Raw genomic sequence first — 12,430 nt, 5'->3', positions numbered from 1 at the left:
AATGATATTAAAATTTTATTTATTATTAAGGAAGTTCAATTGTAACACAAAAATATCTCAGATAAAACTTACTAAGTGATAACAGCTGTCGAATGAAACCTTAAAAATTCTTATATTATAGAGTTCGTACAAAAATTAACGTCCCAACTTGTCATTTCTGATAAGTATTCTTAACTGCTCGTCTTTAGCACTCGCACTTAAAATTATTGACTTCAAGGTCTTTGCAATGGTCTACGTATAGTTTGATTTGGTTTTAATTGACAGTACGCCGCTTAGTTTGTTTGTACGGCTACGTTTCCGTTTTACTAGGAATTTTCAGTCTAAGGCTTTCATAAGTATGGTAAAAACCTTTCATGTATCTCTGACAGTATTTTTGCGTTTGATCCGTAGACCTATCGTGACTTCATAAGTAGGATGTTGGAGATTTTATCAGATCGAAGAATCGGCCTAAAAACTTTGTACTAAATACGATTTTTATGATTTTTAAACAATTTGAAGTGCCAAAAATCATATTCTCATGTTATTATGACAAGATATGCTTTATTAGATCACATAATGTATTATATGTACGAACTAAGCACATCAGACGCGCTTTAAGATATAATCAAAGCTTTTTTTAAAATAAGAATGAAGCATAAAAGGCATGTATTTTCTCAAAATTGATTCCTTTACAATTTTTGATAGACATTATTACTATGTCAGTGATGTTGTTTTCAATATTGTTGTCCATCTGAAAATGCGCAGTGGATCTAAAGAAATTTTTACTACCATGTTTCACTGATGTTAAAAGTCTTCCATTGCGTCACAGTTACAGAAGTCAAATTACGCATGGCTTAAAGTTGTAACATTAACACGCTCAATTAATTAATCAAATAATCAATTAAGAAAATTAATGTTACTTTTCTTAAAAAAATATTTGTCAAGCTCAGTATTTAATAATTATCAACTATAAAAACCAAAAAGCTAATGAAATTAAGCATTTCCAAAATAATGCTGACTAGAATTTCTTTCATTCAAATTCCTTTACGATTGCACTATATTAAATATTTTTAGATTTTTCTTTATTTCCTAGGGAAATGATTAATAAATATATGTATGGAAGGATCAATATAGAATCCAAATTAAAAGGGCGAAATCGGATAAATGGCAGGTAAAAATTATTGATCTCCAATAGTCTACCTTCTTCCTCTCTCATCAAACCTTACAAGCTCTTTCAGTCCTTAGATCTGACTTTTTTTACTTATAACCTCGATCTAATCAACCTTTAGCAATAACTCTATTATATCTTACAGTCATCTCATAATGCACTCCGTCTGTATGTTTTAAATCTGAGATCATCGCTTTCAATGGAATGTCATATCATCTTTTTGTTTCGATTTAAAAATGAAAATGTGAAATATTTTTTATTTTCCTATATTTAAAGTGATTCAAAGTAATAATATAATGAGATACTTTTCACTTTGTCAAGGATTGGAGGTGGTAATATTTTTTAGGCCTATAAATCACCTATTTATTATACAAAAATAAGCGTATTGTTTGGGTGTAACTTTTAAAGACACTATTTTTCTTCCTTTTATAAAATTATATTAATTATTATGTTTAGTCATAAATATAATTAATTTTTACTTTAATTATCATGCCAATAATAATAAAAAAAGTGTTAAATCCACAAATCAATTAATTATAAAAACAATGTTAAGAATTTATTGGAAAAGGAAGCCGCCATATTGAATTCCAGCAGTGTCTATATAACTTCCTAGTTCATCAGTATGTACAATATGTTCGATTGAAATGTTTACAAAATTGGCTCTTACATATTAGTGTTAGGGGTTTTATTTGTGTGCTGGGTTTTTAAGTAATACTCGTTGTAATGTTGCTTTAATACGTGGCCTAGTATTTTCAACGCCGCCTTCGTGTTTAAAGGTAATTAATTATTTACGAGCCGGACGCTTTGGGTTTGAATGCCATCGGAATGTGCTCATAATTTTATTATTTTCCACAGAACCCTTTACCATTTTTAGAAACAAAAATAGCCCAAGTTAACCCTGAAAAAATGACAAAAGCTGAAATTCCTGTCAAAACATGTCCAGATTTTAGAATGGACAGATAAAAAATTGATAATTGGTTTTCCAAACAGGTATATCAATAATTATTATGTGTAACAGCATAACTGTCAACTATGTGTAATGTATTTTAATCTCGTGGTCTGTACCACTTAACCATTTTTCGATGTCTAGGGTACTATAGACAACAAAGTAGTTATAGTTTCAGTTCTTACACAATCACAATCCGTCTGTACTCGGAGATGTAGGCGCAGGCAGCAGCAAGAAGAGGTATAGGACCTCTAGGATTATGGTTGGAAAAGCGCTTTAGTATAGATCAGGGCAAATCTTTTCCTCTGATAGCCACTGTTATTTATGCTGATTCTTTTAATGAATATTTTTATATAATTTGCAGTGAGCTGCAAACCCGCAGCAGTTGTAGTTTGATAGGGGTTTCATGTCAAGGAGTCACATGGCTTTATTTTTGTGATCAAGAAACTTATTTAGGTTTTTTTTTAATGTACCTTTGGATATCCAGCAAGGCTTAATAAGGTACGAACAACCCATGCTTTGCTGAAAGTCAACATTTGGAAAGTTGATATTTATGGTGACAAGTGGTCAGTTTTGCTATTTTAAAATTATTCGCGCATCATTCATTCGATAACAACATCCGTTAATGCTAGTGGTTCTTTCAAAATATATCTCTTTTAAGATTCTTCTCCTAGTGGTTCCTAGTTAGGATATGTACGTTTATCGTCGCTTTAGAAGGTCAAACGTAATTTTGGTAACCATCTTGCGATTCGTCTGGCGTCACAAGAGAGTCCATACCATCAGGTGACATATGTAACCTCGTTTGCCCTCTTCTTCCTAAAAAATGGAAACATGGCTTATTAATAAATCAATATTGCCCTGTGCTTGCCCGGGGCATGAAAGGATAGGGAAGTCCCTGGACCAAGGGTAAGGCGACTTAGGGCATTTACCAGTGGGGGGCTTTTTTGCATAGGATACCGTACTAAAGTTTTCGCGCCATTCATAAATAGTATATTATTTTCGCGTTTCAAATAATTTAAAGCACACAAAGTATTTTCGAAACTTATAAGAGTATATATAACATGAATTTGTACTGCGCTTCTCCGGGGCATGAAAAGAATAGGGAAGTCCCAAGCTCAAAGGTTATATACCAGTGGTAGGCCTCTTTGCACATGATGCCGGCTAGATTATGGGTACCACAATGGATCCTTTTTCTGCCGTGAAGCAGTAATGTGTAAGCATTATTGTGTTTCGGTCTGAAGGGCGCTCTAGCTAGTGAAATTACTGGGAAATGAGACTTAACATCTTATAGTCTCAAAAAATTGTTGTGGCGCTCAGAATTTTAGGTATTTTAGGAATCCTGAGCGGCACTGCATTGTAATGGACATGGCATATCATTTACCGTCAGCTGAACGTCCTACTCGTCTCGTCGATAATGTCATAAAAATCAATCGATCGGAGTATTTAAACATCAGCATGCATTTTTCCATCCGTTGTATTTACAGTAAGAACTAACGAGTGGTATATATATAAATAAATTCTCACATCACTGCATATCATTTATTGTTTACCGTCGTATCACTTACGAAAATAATATCGTCTTTCGTATCCTTTGTCGGCGATATAGTGGCCTATTCAACCCTTTTCTGAGCCGGTGGTCCACTTAACTTTCACGTGAAATAATTTAAATATTATGCAGGTGCGAGTAAACTCAAATTATGTTCACTTTGAAGATAATTTGCAACACCTGACATTTCTGACGTGCGGTGTGTGGTCTTCCAAATTGGTTTTCTTTTTAAATTTTGTTTTACAACTTTATATTAAGAAACTGGCAAAGCATGAGTCGACCTGAAGCTCGGGTTCCGGACCCGAACACTTCATCGTATTTTTTTACGAGTTAATGTCTTTAGGTACGATGGGTACTATTGGTAAGAGGAAATAGCAGATATATGTATGACACAGAGCGGGCAACACGAACATTTTTTTGTATAAAACACTGCTCTATGTAATTAGATCTCTTTGCCGTTCTAAATTGGACAGGTATTTAAAAAATTTATCAAAATTATTCATTTCTTCTGTTAGTAACCTAGTATCGAGGTTTGAATATGATAATAAAAACTGGCCAAGTGTGAGTTGGACTTGCGCAAAAAGGGGGAACCCTTTATCTATAAAATATAGGCTATTAAAATCACGTCTGTTGTATGGGAGCCCCATTAAATATTTATTATATTCTGTTTTTATTATTTGTTGTTATAGCAGCAACAGAAATACATCATCTGTAAAATTGTCAACTGTTTAACATCATGGTTCATTGGACACAGCCTGATGACAGTTGGACAGACAGACAAACGACGGAGAGATTGGTCTTAAGGCCGTTTTCAGTAACGTATCTCTAGTTACGGATACATTGCTGTCACCGTTTAATGACAAGATCTTATCTATCCATAGTTATGTCCAATATACACTGGCCTGCAAAGGTAAGTATCACACTTTTCAAATTTTTTTTTTTTTCTTAACTATAGAAGGTAGAGATTTAAGATTAAAAGCGTTTTGTTGCAAATTTTATAGGCTTTAATTCTTAGAAACTAAAATTATACATTAGTAACATTTTTAACTTAAAAAGGATAAAACAATTAATAAAGACATATTTAGTTTAGTGTAAAAAAATCTACTAAAATGTATTACATGTTATTTAATTTTTAATAACTGGTATTGCCTCCTCGAGCTCTGATTACAGCTTCGAGCCGATTTGGCATACTGAACACATGGTTTCGGAGCCGATGTTGGGGAATATTCTCCCATTCTTCTACCAGGGCCTGCTTTAGTGCCCTGAGGGTAGTCGGTGGTGGTCGGCGATTTCTGACTAGCCTCCCAATGTTCCAACCCTCCCGTGTTCAATCGGGTTGAGATCAGGACTTCTTGATGGCCAAGCTATCACGCTGATACCTCCTGAATATACTCTTGTACGATATGAGCCGTGTGTGGCCGGGCATTATCATGCATCAGCATCGATCCATCACCCATATTTGCTAAATACGGCCTTGCATACTCATTGAGAATCTCTTGAGCATATCTTTGCCCAGTGAGGGTGCCATTTTCTATGGCTACTAGCTCTGTGCGACCTTCTGAAGATATGCCAGCCCATACATGTACACTGCCTCCACCGTATTGGACTCTTTCTGAGATGCAGGCTTGATGGTATCGCTCACCAGGTCGCCTGTAATCACTTCGCCTTCCATCAGAAGTGTAAAGGGAGAATCGAGACTCGTCTGCAAACAAAATTCTTGACCATTCTTCTTCATCCCACTGCATGTGTTCACGGGCGTATCGCAGTCTCGCTACTCGATGCTGTCTCTCGAGTTTTGGGCCACTCGCTGGTCTTCGGGGTTTCAAATTTGCTTCAGCAAGTCTTCTTCTCACTGTACTGTCACTAATGTAGTCCCTCCGGGTCTGGACTTCAACTGCATTTTGGTGGCGATTTCTTAACACAGTGGAAATAATATAACGATCTTCTCGGGCACTGGTACACCTGGGTCTGCCATTACAAGGTCTCCTCAGATGGTGTCCAGTCTCTTCGTACCTTCGCTTTACCTTCTGGACCGTTCGTACCGTCACACCCACCATTCTTGCAGTGCGACGCATACTGATGCCTAGTTCCAGAAAAGCCATGATTCTAGCACATTCTTCAACTGAAAGAGGCATGTTAAATAAATGTTATGTGCTTTTTAGCATAAATTTTAAAAACAAGTTCCATCGATCTTGAAAAAAATTTAAAACAGAAAGAAAAATGTGAATGGTAAAATTGTTATTCGGAAACATCCACTTTGAAAAAGGAATGGTTTTGTTTTTGAAGTTTTTTTCAGCCAATTCTTAAAAGAAGGTTACCGACTATAAAGTTTTTATGTACAAAATTAAATTCTCTTTGGAGTCCTTTTTATTTCGAAAGTATATCTTGTGAACTTAAAACGTTATCCCAATTTTAAAAGTGTGATACTTACTTTTAAAGGCCAGTGTAGTTATAGTCGAACGCTTTATGTAGATAGGTTATTGAAATGTAAGTACGCGTAAAAGGATAGAGTTGTCTACCTCTAGTAAGTTATATTAAGGATAGATTGGATATTGAAAACGGCCGCATTGGCGTGTATTGGTTTTCTAGCAAGGTAGGCACTGTAGATCTAACTAGTCGTAGTTACTCTTTACCCCGACAGTACAACATAAGTTGTATAAAACGCTGCTTGCTTCGTATAGGGAATCTGTAGACTGCCTACTGTAGTATACTCGTGCTATATTTATTTGGGTTTATAACGAGGTAGGCACTGCCTAATTGCATATATGATATGCATGCCCCAGGTCTTTGTAATAGGGTTACGTTTTTACCCCTTGGGTCGTAAAGTCGTCGGCACCCTAAAAATGATAATGATGTCATACTTATTGTAATTATGGATGACAACAAAAATAATATAAATGAAGCTGACTGACAGTTTCTTTTTATGGAATTAGTCACAGTACGAGCAGATTACCAGCCTGAAATACCAGTAGGATTATTACCTGGATAGGATTATTATTAGTTCTTGTGTGGTTTTGCGCAGGCTACCTAAGTATAATATTATATTAAGTAGGCTAAGTTATTATTTGATTTAAAAGATGGGCCGGCAGTTTCTTATCCGTTCTTCTCCCATTGCCAAAGCCCCTTTACGAACTGATATAGCTTCATGACGTTTGCCAAGTGTTGATGCAATATGTTATGTTATTGTCACTCCCTGTGGTAACTTAAAAATTACCCTCGACCCCTAACTAGGAGAGCCCGAGACATTGGGATCAGTTTTTTTTAATGAAAATAAGGGATGAGACGAGCAGGACGTTCAGCTGATGGTAATTGATAAGCCCTGTCCATTGCAATGCAGTGCCGCTCCGATCACCTCGAGACATAAGATGTATAGTGTCATTTTCCCAGTAATTTCACTTTCCTTCAGACCGAATTACAATAATACTTCACGGCGGCACGGCAGAAAAAGGCGCCGTTGTGGTACACATAATACGACCTTTATAGCCGAGTGGTTAGCGATCCTACCTACTAAGCTAGAGGTCCCGGGTTGGAATTCCGGTAGGTGCAAACATTTATATGATGAATATGGATGTTTGTTTCCGAGTCATGGATGTTGAAATGTATTTATGTATGTTTAAGTAAGTATATTGTATTAAATATATCGTTACCTTGCAACCCATAACACAGGCTATATATGCTTAATTTGGGGCAAGATATTGTGTAAAAAGTGTGTCAATATTATTATATTATTATTATTACATTATAATACAGCCGGCATTCTGTGCACAGGAGCCTACCACTGGTAAATGCCCTAAGTCGCCTCTGTAGACACCCTTGGGCCTGGGACCTTTTCTTTTTATGCCCCGGGTAGCACAGGGCAACAGATGATTATTGTAATGAGAATCTTGTGCCGTTCCTTCTCTCTCAGAGCGGTGTTTATTTCACGGTGGGGTTGATTTAATTGACATCATAAATAATAGTTAATTCTCTTTTTAGTTCGAAAAACTTTATGTGTTCATTAAATAATCTGAAATGCGCGAAAACTTTAAGTGTCATGGGGGCCGATCATTACTCCACACCTCACAGATCAATGATACTAATTGAGCCGTGACGTCATTCTTGTATCAGTTAACACGGCCAGTTGATCTATTTTATACTTTCATTTTATTGAATACCTTATTAATGTTAAAATTTAAATATTTTGATTTATGTATTGAGTCAGGTTTTGTACCGTGTGTACATATTAAATAGTTTTTGTGTGTGTGCACATATTTGATTAATTAATGCTCTAATATCATGCTCATTCTCAAGGAATATATTTTGAAAAATGAAACGACTTTTATTTCAATTCCGTACGAAACCCCCCACGCGCGTCCAGTTTTTGAGTTAAGAAAATGTTTTAAAATAAATCTCCATATTTTCTTTGCATCTCTCTGGCTTATTGTGTTTCATGTCAAACATTTGGCAACACAGACAGTTTGTTTTTCAGTGTTTTGTTAACGTCAATTATGTTTAAAACACTGACTAATTACATGTGTTGGATTACACTGGGTTTGACGTAATTAGGGTCACGAGTTCGAATCCCGGTGATTCCAAATGTATAGTTCTTGCTCAACTACAGATATCTTTAAGATTGTCTTATGATAGAAGACGAAGAACGGGCATAGCCTGATAATGATAATTTTATTTAGATGATTTATAAGTCTAGATACAGCCTCCTGCTGTTAGGAGACGCAAGATTACAGGCCAAGTTTATTACTTTAGTCTGCTCAAAAAGCAATGTGTTACACTCGCTATGTCACTTTATTTATGTGTGCGTGCGTTGTTGAAAATAGAGGTTAACTGCTCGCCGCAATTTTTTCGACGTATTCACAGCTGTCGCAGTCTAGACGTATAAATTATTTAAAGCTGGATGTAATGTAATCACCGCGGCCCATACTTCCTTGTGGCGTCAGAGGAATCAGACCGTCAGCGACCTTATAAAAAAAAAGGCATAAAAAGGCATTTATTTTCTCAAAATTGATTCCTTTAGAATTCTTTTTGATGTCATTAATTTATAAAGCGTCGAATAAACATACCTAAACCCTTTTTTATATATTGTTTATAACAATAAGGGACGAGACGAGCAGGACGTTCAGCTGATGGTAATTGATAAGCCCGTCAGATTACAATGCAGTGCCACTCAGGATTCTTGACAAATCCAAAATTACTGAGCGGCACTACAATTTCGCTCGTCACCTTGAGACATAAGATGTTAGTCTCATCTGCCCAGTAATTTCACTAGCTACGGCGCAATTCAGACTGACACACAATACTGCTTCACGGCAGAAAAAGGCACCGCCACATGAATTCGGAACTGAAATAAATTGATATGTAACGGGCGGGGATCGAACCGAACTGTGGTGAGAGTCAAGCTCTATCTATTGCATCACCGACGCTTCGATAAGGCTACGAAAAGAATAGAGTAGGTCAGGACAGGAATACAAGAAGAGTTTATTGCTCCATTTCTTCGCTCGGGCTTCGGGGTGTTTTTTTTACATTTAAGTCGGTTCGAGTCCCAGACGAGGCAAGTAGTTTTTAGAAAATCTTTGAATGCAGAATTACTAACTTAAAAATAACAAAAAGTTTTCTTTCAGTAAAATACCCTATCTACGGTATTTAAGGTACTTTCCCTTTATGTTTATCCCCATCCTGTATATCCAGTTTAGTCCAACTTGAAAGATAGGATAGTTTTAATTTTGATTTGGGTCCCATAATTATTTTTATTTCCAATATTTGTTTTGTATGGAAATATTTTCTATGAGAGAATTTTATGACGAAAGCTTTGACAGTTCTGCTGTGAAACAATTTCCTTATTACAACAGGGAGAGCATATTTTACGAAATAATAATTAATTTTATGAAACATTATTGACAAATTCATAAAATAGTATTTTATTTACTGCGTACAGAGCAACGTCTGTCGGGACAGCTAGTGTATGATATAACTATACCTAATTAGCCCTCCCTTAGTCCAACGAGCGTTACAAAGCCAAGCGTGACATATCATTCTCAGTAGTACAAAACAATTAACTCAGCGCGCGCGGACAAGTTTTCACTTTAATAAACTCAAAGTGGTAAGCCAGGTGGGATTCGGCGTTTCACGAGATGTAATGCTCTTAAGTCTATAAAAAATACTGGATGCTATTTTGTACATCATTTGTATTCAAGTCTGGTAATGGCGCAGTATTCTTTGTAGTGACAAATGACACTTTATTATCTATAGCAGTGACTGTACAATATTGAGAATTCGCGCCAAAAGTTTCTTTCTTGTTAATGTGATTATATTTTACGTGACATTTGTATTAATTATGTGACTAACATTCATCCATGGTTATCGATCACTTTAATCAACGGAAGCGCTAAAGTCAATAGTGATAATGAGATTTGTTTTATTTACCATCACTTTAGTGTTTAAATAAAACACTTTTTAAAGGATTAAAACGCATGTAATTGTAACTTTGTTTTTACATTACTTTATTGCGTAAAAGTTACATTTTCCCAAAGTCCCCGTGTAAACGAGATCTGGAAATGTCCTGAAACGTCGGGTTTACTAAAATAATTACAAAAATGTTACTTTTAAGCAAAAATTTAATGTAAAAACACAGTTATCATCTACACTAGCATCATTTACACTAGCGTTAATAAAAGAAAATACTACATCATCTTAGTGTTAGACAAGTGTATGAATGAATGAATGAAGCTATACTTCTTTTGGCGCATAAGAGAAAAATTATCAGAGTGTATTTCTACGATGCGCGCGCACACTGTCACCCAAATTTGACACCCAGGCGTTAGTTGGTGAACTAGAACATTTCTATCGTAATTCAGCTACTATAAGCCTCTGTATCTCACATGTTCGCTGAACCACAAGCAATGGACTAGAATTAAATAAATTTTAACTACAAAATTTTAATTAAAAATCATATAGTATAGAAAGAATATAGTAGGTACCTAAACGTAAATACAAAAGACAAACAACAAAGAAATAATTGTGGAATATTGTTTGTATACGTCAATGAGAGGTCCCAGCATTTTTGTTGGTTTGAATAACAGCGCTGGTCTTCCAGTTTATAAAATTAGCCTCGGACCACATAAGGCTTAACGTTTAACGAAAAATTTTAAAATAATGGAAAAAAAATTTCCTTGAAATGAAAATGAAAGATATTTTTTTCATTTCAAAGATACTTCTTAAATAGTTTAATAGTTTTTATATCTGAACTTATCGATTTCAATCTGTCTCCACTGTAACTAGAATCGACCCGAACGAATATAACCGTATAACGTGTTATTCATGAACAACCACCAGTGGGAGGCTCCTTTGCACAGCATGTAGGCTAGATTATGGGTACCCCAACGGTGCCTATTTCTACCGTGAAGCAGTAATGTGTAAATATTATTGTGTTTCGGTTTGAAGGGCGCCGTAGCTAGTGAAATTACTGGTCAAATGAGGCTTAACATCTTATGTCTCAAGATGACGAGCGCAATTGTAGTGTCGCTCAGAATTTTTCTTTTTTTCAAGAATCCTGAGCGGCACGGCATTATAATGGGCAGAACGTATCAACAACTATCAGCTGAACGTCCTGATCTTCTCGTCCCTTATTATCATAAAAAAATAGTAACATCGGCGATGATATCCCCATGTGACCCTTGCGTTACACAATAATTGTAGTTTCTCGTGAGACATACATATATGACATATTTCAGAGACATACACAAAACTTCGATAAATAAATTAAATTTTTTTTTTGTTACCAAAAAAAATGCTAACAAAAATATATGATTAAAGAATTTCATCAAACGTTCGATAGGCTTTTAACACGTTTAAATTAAAATAGGTTTTTATCAGCGGTTAGCGTTTTATTATGAATAAGGCGATACTGTTTAATGAGTCAGTGCCGATGATAGTAAGGTGAAAATTAAGTTTGATGTGTTGAAATGTCTGTATGTAGGATCGATTTAAAATATTTTCATAAAATGTGGATTCTAAATAATCTTAAACCTTACATCGATGCTGAGGGTGGAGCTGGTCTTATTAAATATCCAGAATTAAGATAATTTATACGTCTACATGGAGCCTTCTGTGGTTAGACAACCGATGAAAACATGTCAGGTTTATAACTCTAGTGTGAGTGACAATCTACGTCTAACACTCGCGATTTGAGGGACACTTTGTGTTAGTTTGCGTGATTTTGTGTTTTTCGACGTTTTCACAGCTGTTGCAGTCAAAATATAAATGATAAAGATCCAGAAAAATAAAAGCAAAAAACTGTGCGTAGGCCGGGAATCGAACCCGGATCAACTGCTTGGAAGGCAACTATGCTGACCATTACACCACCAACGCATCTGTATTATTTTGTGAAAACTAACATTTGATTATAACTAATATAAATTATCTTATCGACTTTTACGTCATAGCAGCTGATAAAACAATAGAAAATTATCTACATATTAACTGTCCTACTTAACAATGCTATTTAAATTTGGTTATTTAAAAACTGTTATTTATCTCTTGACTAGCTTTAGCATGTACGGACCACAAAAGTTATGAAAAATCATTGCCAAATGTAAGCAGGTAGAATATTGTCAGGACCTCAGGGTTCGAAATACACTTGTACAAGTAAAACACTTCGTAGGCGCCAATAACTCGTTATGCACTAGAACTCCAATAACATACTAACAGCTTCCAGCCGAATTCCATCCATACCAAGGACATCATCCCCACCATCTGGATCTGTGGCGGTCACATTGCTGTGGAATGAGCTTCCTTGTGC

The 12,430-nt window shown here is 35.6% G+C and overlaps 1 non-coding gene across 1 annotated transcript; it reads right to left on the bottom strand.

Moving 5' to 3' along the window:
* Nucleotides 1-11,928: 11,928 nt before the first annotated feature.
* Nucleotides 11,929-12,000, bottom strand: Trnag-ucc (transfer RNA glycine (anticodon UCC)). Its single transcript has one exon. It is a non-coding gene; the product is annotated as a tRNA-Gly (tRNA).
* Between the last annotated feature and the right edge of the window lie 430 nt (nucleotides 12,001-12,430).

This window comes from Leptidea sinapis, chromosome 15 (assembly GCF_905404315.1).
Source record: "Leptidea sinapis chromosome 15, ilLepSina1.1, whole genome shotgun sequence".
Classification (NCBI taxonomy): Eukaryota; Metazoa; Arthropoda; class Insecta; order Lepidoptera; family Pieridae; genus Leptidea; species Leptidea sinapis.
Note: the sequence above shows the minus strand (reverse complement) of the source record. Positions and strands in the feature narration are given on the sequence as shown.